Genomic DNA, 23046 nt, shown 5'->3' with positions numbered 1-23046 from the left:
TCAATTTTTTCGTAATTTTTTCAATATATTCGCTTCTCTATAATGATTAAAAATGTTCTGTAACTGTAACTAATAACTGTTTCGATATTTTTGTTTGTTTATATCTATTATAACAGTGCGAGAAATAGGAAAATAAATTTTTCTAAATATTCTTAAAATCTAAACTTTGGATTTTGTGATTATATATTTTTTATTATTTTTATATTATATATGTGTAAATAAGTATTTGATGTTCTTATATAATATGTGAATAATAACAATTAATATGTAATAATAATAAAATTAATAATAATTTTTGTACATTTTTTTCTACAATTAATGTACAATTTGATATAACTATTATTATATTATCCAGTTTAAGTTTCATTTTAATATGTTTTTTTTTTACAATTTAAATATTATCATTAACAAAATATCATTAAAGATAACTACTATGCGTCGTCTTACATGTTTTCATTAAAAATAGGAAAATCAATAGAAAATAATTTTACATAGTGATTATTTAAAATAATTTGTCTAAGTATTCGCTCTAACTAATCGCTATATTTTACAATATGTCGAGCTAAACTTATTTATTGTTAGTTTCAAGGATATAAAATTTGATATTAAAAGTTTTCTAAATACATGATTTTTTTTTTTTATTTATATTGTGATAGAAAGTTTTAAAATGAATACAATGATTTACAATTGAAAATAAAATCACTCAAAGTTAACAATGAAAAATAAATTATTTTAAAATAGTAAATAATTTTGTGTCTTTTCTTATTGTTGATATATGAATTATAGAAAAAAATAAATAAACATTCAATTATATTTGTTCTCTCTCTATATTGTACTATTTTTATTAGCTATAAAATATGTGTTATAATAATTCTTTAAATTAATTTCAAAATGCATTATACAAGAAGAAAATATAATTTTTAATCAATGTAAATGTCACAAAATTGTGGAAGTAATAGTGCATTTATATTCTGAAAGATTTTCCGTATCAAATTTTCAAATGTTTTTTTAAATAACAGAAATTTTTCAAATATGGATAATAAAAAACGATACAAAAAGAAATTTTTTAGTCGAAATTTATATGTCAATATAGTATATATCAGCAATAAGAAAAAATACGAAATTTCGATCAGTGCTTTGAAATAATTTATTTTCCAATGAATTTAAATAAATTTTAATTGTATATTATTTATTTTTAATTGCCGATTATTATATTTTTTTGAAATACAATTCTATCAGATGTAAATAATGTAATGTAAATAAAAAATCATCATTATATTTAAAAAACTTTGACAAATTATCTTTCTTCGAAATTAAGCAAATTTAATTTCATATTTTTTTTTTCCTATTATAAAAAGCAAACGATTTATTCAGATATTTTAAACGCCTCATTTTGTATAAATATAGATAAATCGAAAACAAAATAAAATTTTGTCATATAAAATTTTTTTATAAATTTTTAGTTTAATAAAATAATATTATTTTAATAATATATTTGATAAAATATTCTGATTTTATTAAAATTATACGAAACATAACTTTTTTTATTATTTTGATTGATTTAGTTTTTATATAACTAAAAATATAGCTGATTTAGTTTTGTATCATTAAATTATAACATTTTTTTTAAAAGAAGAAAATTATATATTAAATTAAATATAATTAAAATACAAAATTAAAATAAAAATATATAATATTATATAATATAAAACTTTTATAAAGAAAGACAAAGAATGAAAATCTTTCATTCTTGTATTATTTCAATGTATATATCGTGTCAAATTTAAAATATGCGAATGTTTTGGATGCAAAATAATTTCACCAGATATATCAAACATATATATAAGATATTTTTATCTGATTAATTTAATGTGGAATTATTTTTACTGTTTTATATAAAATTTATCATGTTAGATTAGAGATACTATATTTTACGAATTTTTTTCTTATATTTTTCTTCGATAAAATTTACCGATAAAATTTTATTATATCTATTATGTCTATTATTCTATCACACAAGTACGTAGTTATAAACATATTAGTTTAATAATTTAATATTTAATAATAAAATATAATATTAATATTTTAAATTAGTATATTAATAATGTTAAATTAATCGTTACATATGCACTCATTTATGCTCTGTATATGTGGTAGAAATTATGTATAATTTTTTATGATTTTCACATTTATCATATGTTGTTTATTTTATTTTAAACTATTGCAATTGCAGATTAAGGTAGTGTCCTTATAAATCATTAAACACTTACACAATTGATCTTTTGCACAATTTATTTTAAAAATGCATGACCTTCAATTCTTCAAAAACATAGATAAAAAGCTATTGCTATCATAAGCATTTTTCTTCTGTTAATTTTGTGATTTGTCATATGTCAGATATGTTTGTACATATAAATGTTTAATATACGTAATATATTATAAAAAGATTTAAGAAGAAAAAAACAAATACAAGAAATTTATGTATTGCACAGAATGAGTGCAATACATGCAATTTATGACAAAATAAAACACTTAAAATTAATATTTCCATTATCATTAATTATAATTCAAAAATTTTTTAGGATAAAATTATATGATTGAAGAATTATACATAATGATGAAAAAAAAATTTTTTTCAAGATTATTTTCTTTAGAGTTCAATCATGGATGTTTTTTTTTTTTTTTTTAAATGAGACTATATACTTTTTATTATATTAAATTATAGATGATTTTAAGATAGATTGATTTAATATATTATGATCTTGAAAAGATTTTGAATTAAGAAATTAAGATTTGATCAAGAGTACAATCACTATGAAAATTATTTTATTTCAATGAAATTAAATGTTTAAAATCATGATTTTTAGTACTTCAATACATATATTTAATTATTTTCTTCAAAGACTTTATTTTTGATAAAATATTCTGTTCGCAAACGTTATCGCGGACTATAAACAGAAGATCATTGGTGGACTTAAATAAAACCCGAAACTGTTATCAAAGTCATTGATAGGGCAAATACACATGGCTCTTTGTTTAGGTTTACCAGAACGTTTACTGCGTGCCACCTAAGTTGTATACAAAAGACACCTGCTATCCTGGCTTTGGCCCGTATCGCAAATCGAGTGATGTTATTGACATTCTCTACTCATAATTAGGACACTCCCAATTAGTTAGGAAGAGAGTCGAGCTGAGCCACTTTCTTCCTGGCTAATCTTTTCACTACCGCACAAACTCTCGGGCAGAGCAAGTCGTAGTCAATTCGTAATCGAGTGAAATCGTGCTCCGACCGTCGGACACGATACTTGTACGTACGTGCGAGGCACAGTTTTCTAATAATCCATCGCCCGACGCTTAACTAGTCCACCGCGACGAAGTTAACCCGGCTACGGCGATAACATATTCATACGAAGCATAATATAACTCTTCAAATCTTATTTTACTTGATTTATGGGGAAAATTGAAAAATATTTACTGCAAAAAATCAATTGCTCTAGAGAATATAAAAAGAATAATTGTATCGAAATTTCGTCGGAAATGATTAATATACAGGACAATTAAATTAATTTTTAAATTCAAAGTCATATATTATTTAATAAATTTTTTTGGCATTATTTATTACAATAAAAAATTTAATACAATAAAAAATATATGATACCATTTAAAAAAATACATATTCTTAAAATAGAATGTAATAAAATAATAAAGGTTTTTTTCATCATTATGTACGATTCAAATCATATAATTTTATCCTCAAATATAAAAATTAATAACGCAAACATTTAGGTTTTATGTGATTCATTTTGTATATATTTATAGAATGTTTTCTTAAATTTTTTGCTTTTTAATAACCCCCATCAACAATTTATCAATAATTTTGATCATTATTATTAATATAAAAATTAAATTTCAATTTTCATTTTTTATGATGTAAAATTAAAATATATTCTATAAATATTAATGAATTAATGAATTTTATTATTTATTACAAAAATACTTTTTAAAATAATATTTGTATCGAATGTACAGGATATACAGTAATATCAATATTTCAATATGTAGAATAAAGAAAAAAGATTATATACACATATATTTTTCTTTTATTTTTATTTTATATCTTGATGAACTGAAATAGATGTTTCATATTCGAGAAATATCAAGAGATATTGAAAAATTATTAATTACATCCATAAAATTGCAAGTATGTGTTAAAATATACAGTAGTCACGCTTATTTGCATCTCTTATAAATATAAGCATACTCTTTGTAAAATTAAATATCGATTAGTAAAATAAAAAATCATTTATTAAGATATTTTGTATCTTATAAAAGTGAAAGTGAGATGTATGATTATATGAACTTTTCTTATTTCTTCTAGATTATTATTAAATCAGATTCTAAAATAAAATCTGAAATTCTGATATATTGCTTTCATCCTGTATATTATAAAACATTCCAATATAAAAACTTATTGAACTATATTAAATAAATCTTTTCTAACTTATATTTGTTTTCAAATATAAAAAATTATTTTATTTTTTAAATTTAGAATTACTTATTTATGAAATACATTTTAGAAAACATTATTGTATTGAATCTAATATTTTTTATCATATTTTTTAATTGCATCATTTTAATAAATTTAATATCAAAGATAAAATAATCGAATTTAGTACATGATAGATATATAAGTCTTTATATCTTTTAAAAATATATTTTTATAAATTTATAAAGTATGTATAATATATGTAAATAACAATAATATATTATATTGATACATTCATACATATTAAAAAGCAATTGCGAAAAATAGGATATAGAATCTTATAATAAATATGTTATAACTTTTCATTCACTTTATTATTAAATTTCAATTTATAATTATAATAAATAATTGGTTAAACCTGAGAGTTTTTTCAACAATTTAGAAATATTGCGAAAACGAATTAAAGGTTTGTTTTTTATTTAACGATTTTTATTTTAATATTTTGTAATTTTATATTAAACAGATAAATAATTTTAAAAACAAGTATTACAAATAAGGTAATCTTAACATTTTTATATAATTATGAATTTTTGAAATTAATTTAATGTTAATTAACAACAAAAATATAGTCAAAATTAAACTTAATAAAGCATAAAATAATTTTTAATAATTTTAAATATTGATAATATACATCTTAAAAAAAACATGAATTTAAAGTACTTAAAAATATTTTTAAATTTTTATCAAAAAAGTTATTATTTTATATATATTTTATAATTTTATAATGTTATAATTTTATATTGTATACTTTAAACTCTAATAAAAATTTAGCATTAAATGATTGTTAATCAACATTTTAATAATATAAAATATTAATAATTTAATTTCAATTTATATTTCAATTTTTTATTATTTCATTTATAATTTCATTTTCGCAATACAAAGTTTATCCATTTTAATAATATTTATGAATAAATTTATTTCTTTTTTAATTTGATAATATAAAACATTAATTTCTGAGTTTATGCCAGAAAGATAATCGATGAGAATATTGAGCCAAGTTTAAAATAAAGTCAATAAAATTCATTATTTTAACGAGAGTTAAAATATCAGAGTTTTTCAATTGTTTATATAGTAGTGATATACTAATACTAATACTACAAACAATAAAAATCTATCACAAATAAAAATATGATAAAATATTTTAAAATGCATTTAGATATAAAATTAATATGGAATAAAATATACAAAAAAAAAATAAATAAAACAAATAAAACAAAAAAAAAATAAATATATTGACTCACAGACAAATATTTTGAACCAAATTCTAAAAAAAAGCTGATTTACAAATCTATTTGGATATGTGAGGATATATTTCCAACTATGGAAATAATAGTTATTAAAAGAAATTGAAACAATACAATCTAAACATCATAATGCTTTCATAATAAAAAAAGTTCACATATACCTCCTTAATAAGACTTAATTAACGAGAATTATAAACATTTTGTTAGGTAAAATTTATGTTAAATAAAATAAAATTGTTCAATTGAATATATAATAGCATCATATAGTGTCGCTTACATATCTCTCAACAAAAAAATAAATTCATATTCATTGTTAAATATATGCATTTACATATCTATTTTCAGCATTAGATGTTTCAAAATTTTAGTTTAATATAATATGGAATGTATATGTTATATAATCTGTCATTTAACAAAAATTTCTCAACAAGTTATAGCAAATTATTATATAGAATATTCAGGATTATATTATTTGTAATATTTTATTTAAATTCATAGTTATATGATAATTATAGTTATATGACAATAGTTATCTGAAATCTATAGGAATAAACATATTCCCATAAGATTTCAGATTAGAAAATTTGTTTCTATAATTATTTTTTTAAATTATATGCTATATAAGTCATGTATAAAAAAAAAATCATCAATGATACTTTTGATTAATAGATATTTATATAGATTTCGCATTTTTAAATTTTTATCGTGATTTTTATATTTAACTGTATTTTTAATAAATCTTTCTTTTTTTTTATTTTTACTAAGTATACTATATATGATCTATATACATATATGATTATTATTGATTCATAGATCTCCTCATTTTTGTGATATGATTTAAATATACAATATTTGAATTTCAGTTTTATAAATAGGTCGTTTATTATAAATAGGTAGTTTTATAATAGATAATATCATTCTATATCTTAATAGTATTTGCTTTGATGCTATATAACTTTTCTCGGGTTATTTTAGATCTTCCGATTACTATATATATAGAATATTAATAAATTTATGAATTTTTGGATTAATTTTAGTGATCGAAATAAATACAAAAATAATTATACACAAATATTGATTGAAGTTTATTTATTATTATAAATAAATGAAATTTATATTACACAATACGAGATAGAAATTGTAAATGAAATTGTTTTTTTCAATTATATTAATTTATTCCCTGTTATTATTTTATTCCCTTATTTCATTTAAAACAAATTTAAATTATTTATAATATATAATAAATAAGTCTTAATCGATTTTTTATATATTTAATTTTATATTTATTTTAGTTTTAGATTTAGATGGAATATTCAATGAATTATCCCACGAATATATTAACATTTTGTTCTCTTTTAATTCTCTTTTAAGAAAACTTATGGTAATATCCAAAAGATTAACAATCAGTTGCATTATTAAAGAAATCTGATCGATTATTTAAAAATAAAAATTAAATTATTAAAATCTAATCCAGAGAATTGCGAAGTCTTTCGCAATTAGATGTGCTTTGAATTCATTTGACTGAAATATTTTTGTCTTTTTTCAATTTGAAAATTTTAGATTTTATTATTTAGATTTTTTTAGTTATAGAAAATTAAAAAATTTCCAAACATGATTATTTTTAATAAAACTAATTCTTTTTTTTTATATCTATTATAATTATTATATTTTAACTGGAAACAAAAGTTTATTGTGGATAATGATGAATCTCATGCTGTTAAATGCTTCATATCTTATTGTATCTGAGAACTCTTTAATCTTTCTTTCATGTTAAAAATATTATTATATTTATCTCTTATTTTCGAATGATTTTTTAAAATGTTTCTTTCAATGATTGATTATTATTATTGTTATTTTCTTTTTTCATTATTAAAGTGAAAAATTGTTATATTTTTCTTCAGCTATTTTTCTCTTTTATTCTCTTGTTTAGAAGATCTTCTTGCATTGATTGCATAAAATTAATTACATTTGTTTTTTTCATCTGGAATTTTTTTATTCTAAGCTAATCTTTAATAAAAAAAATCTAATCTTTGTTATATTTCTTGAGTTTTTCACTTTAATTAATCTATATTCTTTCAAATTTTTGTAATATTCAACAAAAATGCATTTTTTTTAGAATTGAATTTTTTATGTTGTGTTTAGGATCATCGTACAATCATGCCTCAAAAGAAATATTTTAATTTTAAATTTTAAATTAATTTTAAAGAAAAAATGCAGATCTTTCTTGTTGATCTCATCTTAATACATTCATAAAAATACTAAATTTTTTATTTTAATTATTACATATAGATAAGATTATAGCGATTGTATATATCGATAAACAAAAAAGAGAAATATTCCTCTTACCTTTATACCGACTCGAAAGATTTCATTTCAGACACAAACGATATAAATCCTTTGAATTTGTAATTGAATATTTATAGATGTCACCACATTTTTCTGTCCATCTATATATATATTGTAAGACATTTTGTTTTTTGATAATTTTGTAAGAGAATAAAGTGAATTTTTTAAGTGAATTACTATCTTTACATTTTTTTTTTTTTTTTATAAAACATAATCCAATTTATTTAACATATAGCATACGTTCTCAATGATTATCTTTTTATTCATTTTATTATAGAAATCTATGATAAAATAAATTTAATGATATACTCTATTAGTTTTCAAACTCTTCATACTCTTCCATCTACAAATTCTTTTTTTTTATCATTTTTAATTTTCTTATCTGTCTCTTTCAGGAAAAGATTTGATTTTCTTAAAATTCTTTATTTCATTTTTATCTTTGAAAAGAATTGCCAAATATTATTCTAATATAATCATTTATAAGAAATATCCTGCAAGTTTTTATTATTCATTTAATTCAACGTTCAAAAGTTGCAGAAATGGATTCTTTGCGAAGACAATGTATTTATCATTCACTTCGCAGTCATCAACATTGATCAAATATAATCAAATTGTAATTCAGTAAAAGAATTGAATTTAATTGCTCTTTATTTTTTTTCTATACTTTTATTTTATATATATACTTACATTTTATATATACATTTTAGCACTAAATACTTTTATTTAAATCTTTATGTTCGCGATCGTGAAGCTGGATGATAAAATATTGAGGAAATACTTGAAATCTTTAATTAAAGTTGAATAAATATATGAATAACGAGTTTCGATACACTCTTGCCCCAGATCGGATATAGTTTTATACATCAACTACTTTATCCTTGATGAGATTTATGGTAAATATACGCTGATCAATAGTAGTTCAAAAAATTTTTTTTAGGAATTATTCAAGCAATTGATCCATGATGTCGTTGATTTAAATTCAACATAGAAGAGCATTTTTCATGGGTATATTTTTGTACTTTGATATACAATTTTGAATTATTCTAGGCTGAATTCTAGCATTATCTATCGAATATTATTCATCATTTTTCTTTATAGTTATTTTAAAAAAAGGGTTTTAATGTGCGACAATATTATAATTGTTCTATTATAACTGTATTATTCTCTTATTGCGTGTATTTATGATTTATTATTATTATTATTATTATTATTTCGTAATGTTGAAGTTTAAGAAAAAAAAAGAATTTATCAATAAAATTTTTTAAAAATAGTTCATTTCATATTCTTCAAGAGAAACACAATTATAATCCGGCCTAGTTATTAAACTTTATTAAACTCATTCTTTATATATTGTGTTAATATTCCTAGGATATCTGAAGTCGATTATTAAAACCAAAACAAACTGTTATATAACGGTGTAAAAGTTGGTATACAAAAATATCAATTGATGATTCAATTCAAATTTGTGTTAAATGAAGCAAAATAAAAAAAAATATAAACAAATTGAAAAGAAAATATAACGAATACAAAATCATATATATATATGTATCTTAAAACCTGAAAATATATAAAATAAAAGCTATATTATATATAAATAATATATATAAATAAATATAATAATTATCAGATTAATAGTTTTATTGTTGAATTTTTGTAGTTTTAATATTAATGACTTTTTGCATTCTTTTATAATAGAATAGCAAAATTTTAGTTTAGGGTATAGAGTCAAAGATTTGAATTCATAATATTGACAAATATCGCGTTTAATATAAATTATATGGATTATAAAAAATTATATGAAATAAAAAATCTATATAAATTATATATAAATTATAATTCATCTCTTAAAACGTGCTTTATTTAACCAACTTAATCTAGTTAACTTATAAACTTGCATTACATGTACATATAAAACTTAAAAATAGTTTATTTATAAATATCTCGTGCAAGCGCAAAAATCTTATATTTTATATTTTATCTTTATAATTATTAGATGAATAAAAGTAAATACTATTATATGTATTATATTTATACATTTTTGCATTGATAATTTACTTATAAAATATAATTGCATTTCCACAAAAAAAAGGATATGCAAAGCGATATTCTTTTCTTCATACTTTATTTGTCTTTTATACAATAAATTTTGTAAAATTCAAGTCAATCATTTAAATACTAAACGTTCCTCTTGTTTTAAAAGGTATTTAAAAATATTGAGTAAAATCGATATTTCAAATTTTATCGATGTATCTTTATTATTACTGTTTATCAAAATTGTAATAAAGTGAATTATGATAATATAAAAGTTTATCTATTTTACAATATTAAATAAGCATGATATAAACTAAATATAAAATATATATTTGGAAAATTATGACCTAATAAATAATATTTACATATATATATCAAGCATACATATAAATTTCTTCTGCATATTATATAAATTGGATTTTTCACATATTAAACAATTAAATTACTTTTGTTGTTTTAAATTACACTGTTTCAAATTATGCTTTGGTAGTTTTATTAATTTGTATGTTTTTTTTATTAACGATAAAATAATGTTTTTCTTATTTCCATTCGCATTTTATCTCAGAAATAATATATAAAGTCATACCGAAATCGCAATATTTGTATAATAATCTCTTTTTTCTTTAAATATATATTTTTATACATATAAATGTGATTTTTTCCAGTATTAAATCTATATATAATATTATCCAGTATTGTTATCTATATGCATCTAAGATATACATATAATATTTTATTATATTTATCAACTCCAACTATATAAATATTATATATGTGACGAAGGATAATTTTATTTTTTTCTTTCTTCAATATTTCATTTTATTTATTATTACATTCTTTATTAGAAATTATTCTTTATAGAAATAAAACAATTTTTAAATTATTTTTTTAATAATTACATAAAACAATTTCGAAAGTATTTGATTTTACTGATTTGATTACTGATTTTTATTTTTTGATTAGGATCTTCTTCTTGTTTTTTAACTGTATATTTTTAAAATTTTTTCAATCAAATTTTAAAAATTTGATTAATTCTGTGCTGATAAAAAAATTATCAATGCATTTAAACAAATATTTTATTATAATAAAATATTGACTATAATATTATGATAATAAATTAATCATAATATTATAGTCAAGTTCAATTTCATTATTAATTTTCAATTTCGCATCTCAATATAATAAAAAGTTATGTAAGAATTTAATATTCCAAAAGTTTTATATTCCGCTTATGATGTTTTTTATTCGACAAGTATACTATGATATTTAGGTTACAAAAAATTTCTACTCATTAGACTCATTAATACACAACTCTGTAATGTAATTTAAAAATTTCATTAACATATTCAATTGTTAGGATTAAATTTTACATTAAATTTTTCATGATTCGATGGAAATGTTTTTTCCATCGATTGGAAACATTTAAAAATATTAAAAATAAATTAAAATCTGTACCAAAATGATTTATTTTAATATATACCGTACGCTATTATGCTTAATAGTATGCTTCGTGAATTTTCAGTGAATTTTCAATATAGAATTGTTAAACAGAAAGAATTATAGTTTAGATTTTTTTACAAAATCATATGAATTATTTTGATCATAATATCTTATCTTCCACAATTTTTATATTTATTGTAATATGAATTGAACTATCTGCTTGAGAATCATTGATATTAAAATTCTTAAAAATATTTATTTTCTTTCTTTTAATAATAGAGATAATATTGTTATTACTCTTGTAATCAAATTCGTTTATTATTTTTGAATTTGTTATTCTCTTTTTGGAAACTATTGGATCACTAAAAAGCATATAAATAAAAAATAATACATATAATACATACATATGTTGTTATAATAAAAATATTTAATATTTTAAAATTATCAAACAATTATTTATTGTATTATATACTTGATACTAATTAATTCATGCTGAATTAATTAATATAAGATAATGAATTTAATATATTCTTGTTTTTTATTTTTCATTTTTTTGTGCAGAAATAATTTTTTTTTAGGGAATCAATAATATTTTCTCGTTTAATACCATAACCATGTTCTTTTATTGTGTTTAAATTAATTGTTAATTGTTGTGTTAATATTAAAAAATAATAATTTTTACCTCAACAATATAATTTCAAATATATAAAATAATTTTCATAATATAATTACCAAATAATTTATAAATTGTTTCATTTAATGAAAAATGAATAATTTAATTGAAAAAATGTAATATATACTATAATATAAATACATGTAATATATACTATAGTACATATGTATATATATATATATATTTTTTTTTTCGAGAATTTTTCTTTCGAGAATACTTTTCGAGAAAGAAAGATTCAGTAATCGAAAATAATTGTAAAAATTAGTTTTGAAATTTTTCATATTTCAAATCTAACTTTAAAAAAATTTATAATTGTTTTTGTACGAATAATTATTATAAATTATAATAATTACGAATAACAATTATTGAAAAAATTTGTTTGATTATAATAAAAGAATCGAAAATTATTTTTAATTATCGTTATTAATGATGCAAATTTTATTTTGATTGATTATAAATGTAAATTATAAAATTAAGAAATTTTTATTATAAATTGTTAATTTGAAAGCTTTATTATAGAATTTACAAATAGATCTTTACAAATAAATTTTTTTCAAAGTAGGGCCCTTAAAAGCATTTTTTTTAAATTTACGAATACATTTTTATAAATCAATTTTGAAATCTTTTTTTCGATTTTCTATCGAAAATTTTGAATATCCTCAATTTTTATTAATATTAGTATATAAATATTAATATCTATTATTTTAACCCAATCTATCTATTTTGATCTACGATATGAATCAATTTTTAAATTTGATATTTTTTAAACTTATAATATGTAAATATATTAAAAATATATACTTATATAATTAACAGCCATTAATTATATATAAATATTGTGTTCAAGAATTTGTCTTTCTGAAATATTTTTCTTATAGATCACTGAAAATATATATCAATATTTTGATAATTATATAGAAAAAAAAAGCACATGTTATCGATTTAATAATTTTTAAATTTATTATAAAAGATAAGATTTTTAACAATTTTTTTTATATAATCGTTTTTTATATAATCTGACATTAATTAATAATTAACAAAATTAATAAAATTTTTAAAATATTTGTAAAAAATTATTGCTATTATTATATAAAATTTTGCCTATACTTATACGTTTTATGTTTAACTTATATATTAATATATGATTGCTATTTATCACCTATTTATAAACATAACTGGCATTAAAATGTATACTCATCTATATTATTGACATACTTAACATCTATACATTCATAAAAAGCTTGGACATTCTATAGATTCAAAAATTCCATCGAAAACGAAAATAAAATATTAACAATTAAAAATTATATTGATCAAATAAATGTGATGATATTTTAAATGAATATATATAAATGATATTTTAAAATTATAAAAATTTATAATAATAAATATTGATAAATTAATTGTGAGCTAATATTTCAATCATCATCAAATTTCATTATAATTTTAATCGCGCAAAAATTGTTTTATTTTCATATTCCGTGGATTTCAAAGATCTTTATAGATAAATACTAATTGTACATATGGTGATTTTCCAAAATATCATAAGCTCAATATAAGTAAGAGAAAAGATATATCATTGTTATAAAAAAATAATTTTTGTCACTATATATATTAGTGATCGTAATATATATTTAACGCAAGATAAATATATATCGTATGTATACACATACATTGAATGCATTACGAATAAAATTCTATATAATAATATAATAACATTCTTTTTTTGCAAATATCTCGAAAATTAAAGCTGATCGATTATATATGTATCGATGATACATGTATATAAATATGATATATAGTTTGCAACATAGTTTGATTAAATGCTTGTTTTTTCAATATTATTTTGAATCATCATTTATATATCATTTTGTATATCATTAAATTTTAAATTATTTTTATTTTTCATTTTTTTATAATGGATTATATTTAATTATAGAATTATTATAGAAGATTATTTATTTAGTATAAAAATATTTTCATATTTTATAAAAGAAGATCAAATGAATTAAACTATATATAATATGTAATAATATATATTAAATAAAACAAAAAAAAACAATATTTTCATAAAAAAAATTTTCAATAGATTATATATTTTATCATTTTCATTTATAGTTTAAGAAACGATTTGGTTTACACAGTTATATTGATTTATACAGTGCGTTTAAATTGTCGTATTTCTACATAATCTTTATGGTATTTACAAGATCTTTTAGAAAAATTAATGATTATTTATATGAATTTATTTATATAAACTTGTCTTTTAAAATTATATTCTCAAACATTTCCAATATTTAAATTTGATAATTTAGATAGTAATACTATCTAATTTATATTTATATTATTAATATATTTTTAATTATATTAACAACTTTATTTCTTGCTTCTTATGCAAGTCCTTAATTAATTGAAATGTATTATCTATTTTCACTTTATTTTAAACGTTATTTCAATTATTATGCTTCGTTATAATAAAAAACTTTATTTTTGTTCATTTTAATGTCTTAATATCTTCTTTAATATCTTTTTTTTTTTTACATCTCCATTATACAAATTAACGTAATGCAAATTTCATAAGAATTTATGGTACTTCAAATTATTATTAATATTCTATGTTATTTACGCAAAAAAAATTTTCTTCTTTTTTTTAAATCATAATATTAATGAATATTTATCAAAATCTAAATTAAATTTCTTTTTATATTCATTTTAAAAAAATAGTATAGTTTAGGTTTGACATATTTTAAGTCTATCAAAATCTACAAGAAAGTAATTATGATTAATCTTTATATATATATATTTTTTAATTATCTGGCGTAATATATTAATAGATACATGATGATCATAAAATTTTATTTTTATTCATTTAGAAGAATTCTTTTGAATATATATATATAAATAAAATTCAATGTAATAGTAACGATTATTTTTTAACTTAAATAATTAAAAATATATCCAAATATCTCGTAAATTAAAATCAATGATTATGTTTTAAATGTAATGTATACATGTGATTATTTCTGTTACTATCAGAAATACAAAAAAATGTTTCAGATAAAAATTGTATGATATTAAGAGATATTATTGTGATGATATATCGTGATGATATAATTATTGAAAACTTTAGAATAATCTTTTGTCTTGATAAGGGAGATCCTCATAAATGATTCAAAAATTTCTTGCTAGATCAAGTTCAGAATTACCGAGATAATTATCATAATCTTCGGGATAATGATTTTATGGTAACATATTGCTGATTTATAAATTAGAAAATTTTTAACTTTTTATAGATTTTTAAGATCGAATTTCTAAATCAAAATTCGAAAAACTATGTAATATATAATGTATATATAAGATTTAACTCTAGGTCATTACACAAAACAATTAAATGTCTAATATATGCAATAATATGAATTATGAATCTATGAATGTAAAATATATCTATGAATTTTTCGACTTTGGATTATTAGACTAATTTATATATGAATTTGCATATCTATGAATTTGTATATATTTGTATAACTATAAATATAAAGATAACTAATATTAATTAATATATTGAATCGCTTTATTATATATATATATAATCGCTATTCTATAAATGCTAAATATAAATACTTATTACATTGTATATACTATATTATATTATATACACATTTGTGTGATAAAATTACATATCTGTTTAATTATTAACGCCGCGCCATGGTATTTCGTTGACATATTCTTGCAAAAATGTTGCATCATTCACTGATAACTGTTCTATCTAAAAAATTTCAATCACATGAAAGTGTTAAAAATATTTTTACAATGGAAAAATGCCGGAGAATGGAAAGATTTGACAAGATTATTAAATAAGAAATGGATTTAACATGTTTATCGCTACTTACTCATATTTAAGTGACAGGTTTGCTTCCATATGCTGACAGGGGAGGTCTAATTATGGATGACGTCTTCTTGTTCAAGAAAAATAAAATTTTAAGGCGTAATTTTAAAAAAAATTTAATGGAATATAAATATAAAATATTGAAATCATAGAATTTAGAATTTAACCATTTTGTATCTTTATACAATTTTAAATTTAAAATTATACCGTATGTGATAACATAGGAGAGTGTTACGAATTTCCACCGATAATACAGACTTTGACTACTGAGTTGAAGATGGACAGTCAATTAGAGGTTTATATTCAGATTAGAATACTTGAGATTGACTTTGGAAAGTTTCCAAACGATTGAAACGAACAAAGTAGGAAGCAAAAAAGTTGAAATAGAGGTGTTACAGTCTGAGAACAATTGACTCAAAATCGGTGTTACAGGTGATTAATGAAAACTAAGAACTAATATAATATATATAAATATATCCCAATTAAATTTTATTTTAAAATATACAAAATAAAAAAATTAAAAATACTCACATTATACTATACTTTTTATTAATTTATATTTATTATAAAATATTACATTATATTACGCCTATATTATAATATTCGTTAAAACAATCCAAATACATTTATGGTGATTTTGGACAATTGGGACAATAGTAATTTTTTTAACATTTTTCTCCTGGCATTCGATAATTTGTCTTTTCTTTTGGTAACATAGGACGTATGTTCTTTTTATAGGCTTATCCTGGTAATTCTTACGAACCTCTAAATAGTAAGACACTTTCTTTATTTTCTTTCTTTTATTGTTTATGATAGTATTTTCCGAGGACATTCATTCTCTAATTAGAAGTTTTCGGAATTTTCTTATTCCCATTTTTTATTTGTGGCTTTTTGATACACGATATGTGCATTTACGATCGTTATTCCTAAGAGAAAATGTAATCCTAATTTACGATACCACTTGATGCCACTTGAGTTTCATTTTCTGACCACGATAAGTGGAATTCGAGCTTGAAGTTGAAGTAATGAGCTTGCTTTGTATAATATTTCAACATTCCAGATATTCATGAATATCTTTATATTTTAGCATCACAATGTCGTTGAGATCTTCCCGTGCTATTATTTCATCTCTTTTCAATGAGTAAGACATAACAAAATTTGGCATAAATTTTTTGTTGTAACATGCAACAACATGTGCCTTAACATTTAAAAACTTGAATGCTAATTCGTAATTTATATAAAAATTGTTCATGAACAAAGTACATCTTTTGTTTAGCAATTTGTCTGTGCAGTAAATTCAGTGCAAACATATCAACGGTCAACTTTCCTTTTTTCACTTGTATTTCGTTCAGCATACACTTTCGCGGATCATATGTATCCTTCGGTGGAGCAAAGTTTAAATAGTTTGATCTGATACTTACACAATTTAGTTGGTATGTATTGCCTGAATACTAATCATCTCCTCCAAAGAATCATTGTCTCGTCGATTACAATATCTTGATCTGACGAAAAGACTTTTTGATAATTGTCTGTATTGTCTTGTCGATATGTGTATGAGTGGTAAAACTCTTCCAGGTCTACTATTCTGTTCTATGTTTTTCGTTGTTACAAAATGCAAATTTGTTAATAATAATTCAAATCAATTACGAGACATTCTGCTGCACGAAAATGGAAAATTATAAATAAGATCCGTTGATCAACATCTAATGAGCACTGTTTGTACCAGACTCATTCAAATCATCATCAGTGCAATAAATATTGTAATTTCTTCGGAAATGGTAAATTTCGATCGAGTTCTTCAGTCGAGCGAGTGATCGGTCGTTCCACGTTGAAACAATTTTTGTTCTGCATATCTATTAATTTCTGTAACTAAAAAGCTTATTACTTTTTCATCCAAAAATAACGAAAGAATTTCACTCGAACTCATAACAAATCCAACAGAAACCCACTTTTTCCAGTGAATCATTTCCAGGAAATGATTGTTGCTTGTTAACGAACTCGTTCCATTATATAGTGTCCAAGGAATCATCAGCAGTGGTCAATTCCTCTTCTTTATTTATAACAAGCTCTTCTAATATTTCTTCACTTGCATTCCTCATCATTCGAAATTTTATTTATAATCTTTCTTCTAAACTCACTATTTCTTCATCGCTATTCTCTTCATTATCATTTATATTTTCACGGTGTGCAAAAAACATTTTGAATGTAAAAAATCACTGATATATCAGAAAAAGTATGCTTCTCAACTAATTGAACGAGATCTCTTCTGCAATCTTTTTTCTAAAAAATTTATTGCTCTTTGGAATTAAATAATTTTGTAATCACTTAAAAGTTCGGTAACATTAGGTCACGCACCACGCATACGTCTATTCGAATAGCATCGTTGGTACTTCCATTTATCGCTCTGTTTACATTCTGGCTTTCTAACAATAATATTTGAGCCCGTGAAAAACTCAACTAAATTACGCTGGGCGACGAACGTTAAATATATCTCAGTCCACATAAGGATTGTATATAAATATATGAAAACGCTTCATCGCTTAAAAAATTCAAATGATTCCTAATCCCTCTTTTAAGATTCTCCTCAAATGAAGTATATACCAAATCAGACACCATCTATTCCCTTTTAAAATAATGCTCATAGTACTAATCTATAATTTTTAATATTCAACAACAAAATTAGTTTGTGTGTGATCCCTTTCACTGATAAAATTTCTGCTAGTATCCACATGGATCCCGATGTCGATCTCAGTGCGAAATGAAACAATACAAATAATTGATAAATCAATAGTTCAACGGTAATTCAAGATAAATAGTCTAGTTATAAAGTTAGCAAAAAATATAAATATAAATTTTACGAAACTGCGTTCTCTCTCTCTTTTCTTTTTTTTTTTTTTTCGATGTTAGAAAAGAGTTTATGCAGTCCATTTCGTAGAAAAACTTCTGGTTGGAATCACCCTTAAATTCTATATTATATTATACGTTTTTATGTATGTCACGTACAATATTCCTATTTACGAAAAATCACATATGATTTTTTTACATTCATGAAGTATATTCGTCCAACTGAAATGAATTTACTGTCCATTTTGAAATGTTCTCGCTTTTTTTGAGAAAAGAGTTTGAATGAATTGAGATTTTTTAAAAATATTCATCCTTCTATAAATCAAGAATGAAATCGACATTGCTGAATCGATGAATACTACTGGATTCTCGATAATGGGTCCATTGCTACAGAGATCATATTTCACATTGATTTTCGAATTTAAATGGAAGTCATGTGATCTAACACAGCGCATTTCCATAGAATATGACGCAAATATCGTATGCAACAGTAATCAATTCGTACAATTTCATAAACTACCCAGCGTTTTCTCGATATGTACTGAATGGTATTTTTATCAATTTCACAAAACCGTCGAATACCACTTCTATTTTCATCATTGAAATCATATTTTCCGAATTCATATCAACATTCGGAGAACAAAAACGCAAACGGAAAATAAAATCGAACAAAGCAATCCAAGTTGTGAATTTCACGACGTAAATAAACAACTATTATTAGACAGATCTCTAGATAATTTTCTAAATTTGTAAAGTTGTATATGTATTTTTTCACGGTTATCATCATATGGAAATATTTAAAGCATTCTCTTCCTTTTAAAAAACTCATTTTTTGAGATCCATGAAATTCTTTGAATTTCGAACTTAATTTGTCTATTTGCATTTCATCAAATTTATCAGCAATGTTGATGTATTCCTTCCAAATATGCTGCTATGATCTTTGCTTCACTGTTAGATTCCGTGATTTCTGAACAATACTTCTCTGAAGTACTATATAATTATTAGTCAATACAATTATTTATCCTAGAATAAATCATGTTAAACATGCATGATTAGAAGGGACGTAAATGTCCTGTGATTATCTCTTTTCTGATTTCTTCTTGGATATACAATCAATCATCTAAGTCTCTATATAGATTGATTCTCTTCTTGGATACTACCTTGGTGTATTCCGGATACTTTTGTTACGTCCAGCGAAATATTATTCTATGATATACACTTTCTGGATGTGCAAATGATTATTTAAATTTCCATGGAGAAACTTCATAAATTATTATGATAATGATGTTTGATGTTTTGATTCCAACGAATCAATGTTCGAATCGAGATCGCTCCAAATATCGAATATTTGAGTTTTCAGAAACTATGTGCTAGTGGAATTAATGGATTGTGTTAGATGCACATGATCACCTTGAAATTGGCCATTCCAATGCGTCTCAAGTTTTTCTATCATATTTAAAAGAATGTTATATAATAATATACACTCATTTTGTGCAACCGATCATCTAAGGTTTCAGAGAGGTTGAAACTTTTCGTGGATTTTCCAAATATTTTGACTCTATGAATCAATGTTAATATCTTCTAGTTGACTTATGAATTTTTCGGAGTTGACTGATTTTGCATGTGGTATGATTAATTTGAAGGATTCTATATGAAGGAAAGGAAAAGATTAGTCCTCAATAGCCGATAATAAGTTTTTTATCAGATTAAGACCAAGCCCCTAAAATTACTAAGAATAATTATCAGGACCCATGATTCTTTAGAATCTTAATCTTCTTTAGAATAATAACTTTATACTGCTAATCTATAAAATGTAATATAAATTATGAAACATTCTAATTTTTTCTAAGTGCTTAAGATCAAATTTCTAAATCAAAATTCTAAAAATTATGTCTGGTATCATAAAATTTATAATCTATACAACAAATGTTGCGTGTTGATTTATATTGAATATAAGAACTAGATATTAAAACTTAATTTTTTTAATTATTTTATTTACAAACATTAATTTTTAATAAAATTTAACACTATAATTATAATTTCCACAAACAATGAAATATAATTATTAAAAACAAAATTTGGTTTTATTGTAAATTATATTTGCATAATAACATATATATATAAATTATATATATCAATATTTCTCATTTCTATAAAGATAATATTAAATTTTTAATAATTCAATATAATATTTCAATAGTTCAACAATAAAAGCACAAAATATTATCTTTTTTATGATTTTTTTATAATTTAATTAATTAATTTTTTTTTGTTAATAATTCAAATAAGTATTTATCTATTTTTGTAATTTTAAAACAATCTGAAATAATTTTATTTTTAATTATATATATAACTTAATTATATATATAATATAACTTATTATATATAATTAAGTTAGTTTTACTTAAATAATGAAAAATGAAATTAAATAATATTTAATATAAATTGAAATTCGTCTTTAATATACATGGACTAAATGTTATTTTATGTAGAAATTTTATGTAGAAATTATTATCAGTTATTCATAATTTTATTTATTAATACACAATGGAATTCTACTGATTTATTGATGATGCCATGGATTTCAATATGTTTAAATATTCCAGATTATTGAACTTTAAATTTTATCATAATGATTTCTTAAGAAAAAAAAATAGAAAAATCTTATAAAAATAAACTTATATCGAAATATAATATACGAAAATTTTTTTAGATATTTTTTAAATTTTAATATTTTATTAAAAATATTATAATAATATTAATATTATCATAAATATATATTATTAATAAAAATATTATGATAAATATTAAAAAATAGTGATTTTTGAAAAGCAATATATTAATATAATATTCAGAGATTATATTTGTATAATAAAAATATTATTATATAGTTGTTGAAAAAACAAATCACTTCCTGGCTTTTGGGTTGATTATGGAATAGATAATATCACAAATATATATATATGTATTTTAATTCAATATCATTCCAACTTAAATGAAGAAAAATAGTCAGGATAGTAGTTAGAACAATATATTACAAATATTAACAGAATTATAGAAATCTAATATAGAAACTTTTGCAACAGAGATAATAGATATTATTAACAGATTTATCCAATTATCAATAGCTCAATGAATACAGTTTAACAATTTAAATCAGAAAATGTAAGGAAAAAATACTATTATTTTAATAATATATTCCAAAAACATTGATAAAAGATGAAATATCGAAAAAAAATTGAAAAATCTTAAAATCATAAAATAAATAAAAAAAGTAACAAAAGAGTAAAAATTTAAAAAAATTAAATAAACAAAAAATAATATATAAGATTTATTTTTCGGTGAAAATTTTTCAGATTGTCCATATAAGAACGTATTTTCGAAAAAAAATAATTATTAAGTGCTAATGTGAGGAGTATAGAATCGTACATTGTAATAATATGAGTAGATTCAATCTTTGATTTGTAAAAAATGATTTCATGAAGGATATTCAAAATTTTTAAGTATATATAAATAATATAGAAATATTTTATATAAAAAAAAATAATTTTTCATTTTATTAGACTTACAATATATATTTTCTAATTAGACTATAACACTGAAATAAAGATCTTAAAGATGAGGTAAAATTCAATTTATATTTTTTTTTTTAAAATCTATGATTTTTTTTTTGTTTTCTAATATTAAAAATCTATATATATTTATGCTTGCAAATATATTTTCTTTTTTTAAATACTAGTTAAATTTACGGTATATTAATCATTTTAAAAAATATAGAACTCTAGAATTTATTTCATTACGGTTTGTATTATGATTTTAATTGTATATTGATTTTCAGTATAGTTTGAATAAAGAATAATATAAATATGTGTATATGTGAAATAGAGCTTATAATCATTGCTCAATAATAAACATAATATATGATTATAATTGAAATTATATCAGTCGAATTATTCGATGCTAAAATAGATCAGATCTATTTAGAATATCTAATATATAATATACTAGCGAGATCTCAGAGAGATAATACAGT

The 23046-nt window shown here is 20.6% G+C and overlaps 1 protein-coding gene across 2 annotated transcripts in view; it reads left to right on the top strand.

The window, feature by feature from the left end:
- The window catches only part of LOC100868101 (uncharacterized), a 120691-nt gene that overhangs the window by 70069 nt on the left and 27576 nt on the right, over positions 1–23046 (top strand). The window lies entirely within an intron of this gene.

Source organism: Apis florea, unplaced genomic scaffold (assembly GCF_048593485.1).
Source record: "Apis florea isolate Af1SG1 unplaced genomic scaffold, ASM4859348v1 contig_3078_pilon, whole genome shotgun sequence".
In the NCBI taxonomy this organism is placed as follows: domain Eukaryota; kingdom Metazoa; phylum Arthropoda; class Insecta; order Hymenoptera; family Apidae; genus Apis; species Apis florea.
This window is presented reverse-complemented; position numbering and strand designations above follow the sequence as displayed.